This window comes from Gavialis gangeticus, unplaced genomic scaffold, assembly GCF_001723915.1.
Source record: "Gavialis gangeticus isolate Ggan-Ray unplaced genomic scaffold, GavGan_comp1, whole genome shotgun sequence".
Taxonomy (NCBI): domain Eukaryota; kingdom Metazoa; phylum Chordata; order Crocodylia; family Gavialidae; genus Gavialis; species Gavialis gangeticus.
Window position 1 is genome coordinate 2725102 of NW_017729008.1, and position 5123 is coordinate 2730224.

Genomic DNA, 5123 nt, shown 5'->3' on the forward strand with positions numbered 1-5123 from the left:
GAAAATCATCCAGTCCCACTGACTTGTATATGTCTAATTTTTTTAATTGGTCATACACCAATTCTACAGCAATAGTAGGAAGGCAATTATTCCTACTGTGCTCATCCTCTACTCTACCTGGCATGGTTTTCCCCTTGGTCTGGTGAAAGACCAAGGTGAAGTAGTCATTCAGGAGTCCAGCTTTCTCCTTGGTACCGGTAACTAGCTCTTCCAAGTTGTTGAGCAATGGCTCGACACTCCCGTTTGTTTTCCTTCTGTTCCCTATGTACCTAAAGAAGGACTTCTTGTTATCCTTGATATCCATTGCTAATCCAAGTTCGGTCACTGCTTTAGCCTGTCTTATCTGTTCCCCGCAAATGCGGGCCATCGTGGAATAGTCTTCTTTGGAGCCCGCCCCAAGCGTCCATTGTTTATAAGTCTCTTTCTTCCTTTTTAAGAGGACCGTGATTTCCCTGTTTAGCCAAGAGGGCCTCCCAGCCCTTCTGTTACATTTTCTGTGCATGGGAATGGACTGCCTTTGTACTTCAAGGATCATGTCCTTAAGGAACAACCACTCTTCATGCATACCTTTTGCCTTCAGTCCCTGGTCCCGCAGCACTTACCCTACTAGTGACCTAAGCTTGTTGAAATTTGCATTTTTGAAGTTCAATCCTGCTATCCTATTTGTCTGCCTTATGTTGGATAGTGAACACAATGGTTTCAAGGTCACTGTTGCCCAGACTTCCCTCTATATTTAAGTCGGTCACCAGATAGTTTCCTTTGGCCTCGTCCAAGTCTAGCACAGCATCACCTCTGGTTGGCCCATGCACCTCCTGAGTCAGGAAGAGTTCCTCAACACAAGTCATGAAAGATTGCAACCGATCCAACTTGGCCCAGTGTTCCTCCCAAGAGATGTCTGGGCAATTAAAATCACCCATGACAACCATGTCATGTTCACTGGACTGATAAAATGCAGGCACATACCTGCAGCGGCTCAGGCTAAAAGTCAGGGGGACGGGACGCTAGAGCAGCCCTCCCTTCCCTTCCAGGATGCTGAGCTGGGGGGGCGGTGGCCAGGCCCTGGCAAGATGCTTTGATTAGGGAGGGGTCCCTCTCTCCCCCAGTTGCTCCTGACTGGTGAGAGAGTCAGCAGGGAGTTGATAATACAGCATTTAACACCCCATCAAGAAAACAAAAGGCTCTCTCATTAGTTCAAGTTCTTCTTAAACAATGTTTTCCAAGGAAGAACAGAAAAACATTACCAGCTGACCTGTTGATTAGCTGCAAAAAGCCCTAAATGGACATTGTCCTGTCTGCCTTACACAGGCACCTCTCAGCATTAGCTAGTATACCACATGCTGCCTATGATCTGTGTTACCAGAGAGGACAGCGGGGGATCCCTGCTTGATCAGCAAGCAGTGTGGGGGTGGGGGCAAAGGGAAGCCAGGCAAACCCTGACATGCTTCCTGTCTCTGCCAGAGCTCCAGCCTTGGAGCAGAAGGCCAGGGCCATCCCTCCTCTGTTGCAGACAGCCCAGCCCAGCCCAGGGTTGCAAAGCAACTGGGATTCTGGGGGACTCTGGTTTAAGTTAAACCAGGGAGGGGTCTGGGACAGACGCTGCATAAACTGGTATGACCCAAATCTGTTATGTCTGACTCTATGTTCAACCAGGTTTATCTCAAACCGGTTTCATCCATTTTCAAACTGGTTTATGTGCACTGAACATCTGTTTTTTTACAGGTTTAAACCAGTTTCAGATCACTTAAACCGTACACTTAGACATGTGTAATGTCTGTCTCTAGCCCTATTTATGTCATTTAGGATCTCATAATAGACAGCAGCAAAACCCAAATTTATTTTAATGCTGCAGAATCAGGCCCTTACATAATACATTCCTTGAGCCAGAGATATTGTCCTCCCTTTGTGAAGATTTGTTTCCCCATAGCAGAAAAACACTTCCATGGAAACCAAGATTTGTGTCATCATATTGTCTAACCTTTTTCATGTTTGCTTTAGATGACACAGTGTGCTAGCAATGTCAGCAGCCACTGACACATTGTCCACACTAAAATTTTTGTTGGAGCTGAATCAGTAATATCATCATTAGAAAACCTGGGATTTAAGCACACCTTAAAAAAAACCCTGTTTTTCCTTACCTTAGTTCTGCTGGGCCTGGGTAACTGGCAGCCCCTTAGATTATAGTACTGATGCTCAATAGTGATTAATTACTTTAAAAAAAGACAGAGAAAAAAATCCCATCCCTACTCATGTATATTGTGGAAAAAGAGGTGAAACATTGAGTCAGGTTTAAGAATTTCATAATATATAATCTTCCAGTTTTGACATACTAGGGTATGATGAATGTGAAAAATATCAGGACAGTCATGAGGTCAATAACAATAAATACAAAGTTAGTGAGCATATAGCAATGAATAAAACAGGGCTAAATTCTCCACTGTGTAACACTAGTGGAAATGTGAAAATCATTGAAGATGCAGTGACACAAAATAGGATTAACAGAAAGGAAGGCCACAGTTCATACTTTTGACTATTGTTTCAAAACCCAGAAGTAACAAAATTAATGGTATCTGAATAACATACTACCTGACCAGACAACCATGAATTACAGTGTACTTCAATATGCTTTTTCCTGTTCAAGGATTGTAATCAAGTGCTGTGTTTATCCACGGTATTCTGGAGACCCTTTTCCTATTGCAAAGCATTGCAAGAGCCGGCCATAGTCTAACCCTGTGACTGGTTTTTGAGTATATCCTCTTCCAACAGCTTTTTAAAAAGAAAGTGTGATATTCCTTGATCTCCTTGTGTGCTTACCACATTCATTTAGTGATTACTGTGCAGTCTGTAGTGTGAACTTGACCAAGGTGTTACCAGGAATCCAGCCATGCCCGCCTAACTCTGGAGTACAAAGAACATACTCAGAAGATCAGTGTTTTGGTGTCTGCAACACAAATCCAGAGTAGTTGCAATTTTGAATTTTCAATCCAAGTCTTTGGCCCAGAAGTTAGATTAAAACATTTACACATTTCTTCTTAAATTCCCTCACATCTTTTACAAAATGTTAGTAACTTTTTGGCTGCATTTGTGACAGGGTCTACATCTGTATTTCATTATTTACTATAACTTTTATGTTACTTAAAACAACTGTCCAGAGCTCTCTGCATGATTTGTCCTGTAAACTCATTTTGCTGAATAACCTACTGTGCTGCTTAAAATGGATTGATACACATACTCCTTTGGGATCCCTCTTTGAAAGCCTACTATCTTTGTACTCATATGTGGATTTCTAAAAACCTCCTACTTGCCCTGAGTCATTTATAGTTCTGATGCTTTATGAAGGCAGTATCTTTCCAACCATGGAAAGACATTGTCTGGAGAACTGAAGTATATGACACTGATATCTCCCAGTGTTCTAATAGAAGAGCTCCTTTCTGTTACAGATATGATAAATGTAATCATCACAGTTATTAATAATTCAACAAATGGCAGTCAGTCCGCAGATCATTAATATTACATAAGCAAACAATAATATTAGCACTTACAGTGATTCTCCTTAAACTTTCAATTACTTTAGATAAGTAGACACTTACCTCAGCATTTGCATATTTATATTTCATATTTAGTCCCTGACTAATATAGGGAGGTCAAGTGAACTAAGTCAATACTGAGGTAATGTCTTGTAAATTAAAGGGAATCTGGAAAGAGTTCATGGGAAACCACTATCTATACAACTTTCTAAATTTAGTAATAGAAATCCCATGTGAAAACTGGGTAATATTTTAAGGTCTATGTAATGAGCTTAAAAATATCCTCTACATGTGTTTAAAAAATAAGATTGATATTATGGAGCATCTTTTACAAAAAAAAAATCCTAAATGCCTCAAGCATTTTGAAAGCATTTTTCTTAAACAACAAAATGTATCAGTCATACAGTCCAGTAGTGTTGAAGATTTCCCTTGCCAAACATTCCACCCAGTTGATCAATATACATCAAGTTGTGGGATAATGGCAATTAAAATGTGCTTTTTATAATTTATAATAGATTTCTAATGGAAACATCAGCCTCTTAGAATTAGCTGCACTGCTGGGGCTACTATTATAACAAACTGTAAACTGTTAATATAATCACAGAGGGGAAACAGAGCCAAAAGAGATGGATCAATCCTATCAATCTCCTTTGACAGCCTCAGAGGAGAAGGAAAGAGAAAAAGAAAAATGGAATAAAATTTTGGGTTTGCCCAGGGAAATCAGTCTTTGAAATGACAGTCAAGAAGTCTCTGCAACAGCAGTTAGTTCACAGAGGTGGATATGGTGCTAATAATCATTCAGAGATAATTACTGTTTGCAGAGCAAAAGACAGTGCCAAACAGGAGGAAGTGACTGTACGTAATTCAAGGCAATGTAGGTTGAGAATAATAATGTGGCTAAGTACAGTCAAAAAGCCTGACGCTGAATCGATTCAGTCTTTCCAGGTTAATCTAAACTACAGAGATTAAACTGAGAAACAACTAGATACATGTTTACTTTTGATTCAGGAAATGCAGCTACATGCCTGCAGTGGCTCAGGGCAGAAGCTGAGGGGTGCTAAAGCACAGCTCTCTGGCATGTAGCCAGCATGGCCTGTGTGTTCACTTCCTCTTCCTGCTGCCCCCAACATCTCTGGGATTTGCAGTACAGAATCGCAGCAACAGGACTCTCCAGGGTTGCTCATCACTTCTTCTTCCTGCTTCCAAATGTGTCTGGGATTTGTAGTCCACAGTCACAGCCAGCAGTAAATTACAGTAAGTTTAACAGCAGGGCAGCTCTGTACTTGGGAGAAGGTGGGTTTAACCCCCCTCCCTGGCCCCGAGCCCCAGCCAGAGTTTGCCACGGCACAGCACAGCACAGGGCTGGAAAGCATGCTGGGAGGCTGGGTGGGGGGGGACACTGTGATTTAACTTGAGCCAGGAAGGGGTCTTGGACAAAAGTTTCATAAACTGGTTTGACCCAATTTACTTAAGTGTGATACTACAGGGGTTTTCAGCCTTTTTTATTCTAAGTACCCCACCAGCGGGGTACTTAGTGGGGGAGAGGGGGCAGGGGGGAGGAGAAGGGAGGGTAGTACATGGCTGGACATGGAGCAGGGA